Source organism: Halyomorpha halys, unplaced genomic scaffold (genome assembly GCF_000696795.3).
Source record: "Halyomorpha halys isolate HHAL.00 unplaced genomic scaffold, Hhal_1.1 Scaffold207.1, whole genome shotgun sequence".
In the NCBI taxonomy this organism is placed as follows: Eukaryota; Metazoa; Arthropoda; class Insecta; order Hemiptera; family Pentatomidae; genus Halyomorpha; species Halyomorpha halys.
In genome coordinates this window covers 122616-124015 of record NW_027104696.1, presented here as the reverse complement: position 1 = coordinate 124015, position 1400 = coordinate 122616, and positions in this window count along the sequence as shown.

The following is a 1400-nucleotide window of genomic DNA, read 5'->3' as shown; positions in this document are numbered from 1 at the left end:
CTCAGCCAGTGACTCGGCTTGCTCAGTGGGGGTCATGAGGTGGTCCCTGTCATGAAGTCGAACGGCCGAGGTCTTCTTGGTTGCCGCCTTAGTGAGTTTCCAGAATTTCCTGTAGTCGTCGTGTGTAGCTCTTAAGCGATCATGCCAGACCGCAGTCTTCCACTGGCGCAGAAGATTCCTGATCTGGGTGGTGATTGAGTTGAGAGCCTTCTTGACTGCTGGGTCCCTGGAGCAGTAATGACGATTTTTCAGGTTCCGCCTGCTGACAATGAGTGCCATGATGTGGGGTGGGGGTTTCTGAAGGTGGGGAGGTCTAGAGTGGTAGGTGAGGATGGCTTGGCGCGCAGACTCCATGACAGTTGACGTGAAGTGGCCGATGTAGTTGTCCACTTCCTCCACAGAGCGCAGCGTAGGTACATCTTTCAGCCTATGGCAAACCTCCTCTTTGAACTCGCTCCAGTCGGCTTCCTGATAGTTGAACTTCCCAGTCGTAGGCTCAGAGCTGCTCCAGTGCACTTCATAGGTCACCGGGCGGTGATCGGAAGAGGTGAAATCAGACACGGAGCAATCCATGATACGATGTGGCTGCCTAGTCAACTGGAGGTCTATTGTCGATTGGAAGCCTGTCCCAAAATGGTGGAAAGTATGAGTTCCTGGGTGAACTACCGTGAAGGCAGTTTTCACCATCTGTCTTCCCGCCAGGTTCGCTGAGGTATTATGCCATAGAGTGTGTCTGGCGTTGAAATCTCCTACCAGCCAATGGTTCGTCCTTGCTCCAAAGGTGTCTATGAGCTGGCGCAGTTCTAGTACAGACCCTCTAGGACGCCGGTACACTCCCGTGATGTAGGTGGGTTGGTGCATCAGCACTTGGACGGTGAGATGGCTGATTCGCCCGTCTCGGATGGTCAGAGGTGGCAGGATCTTCTTCCAGCGGATGCCATGGCGCACCGCTATGAGAACACCTTTGTAGTAATTTTAAACTTGCCGCCAAAATGCCAGACGGCAATATACCTATATATTTTTATTTAAACTTTTATCCATCCATTAATATTATAAATTGAACAATTAAGTTAATATTTGGGTTTTTAATTATAATTAAATTAAACATAGAACGTAATGAATAAGTGAAAGTATATATTAAAAAAAACAGTGTACATTTTGAATCAGATATCTATATAAAAATGAAAGTTTGGATAATTATTTATAAAAAGAAAAATATTGTGAAATATGTTTCTACCAATTCAGTTCATTTTTCACCTCCTTTGACCTATCCTATTAAAATGACATTTATTTCATTTACCTGAAACATGAAGGGTACGTCTACCACCCTTTGCCTAGGTGCATGTCCCTGGCCCGGCACTTTTCGAATTTTGAGTTGAAACTTATTCACGAATTAGTAC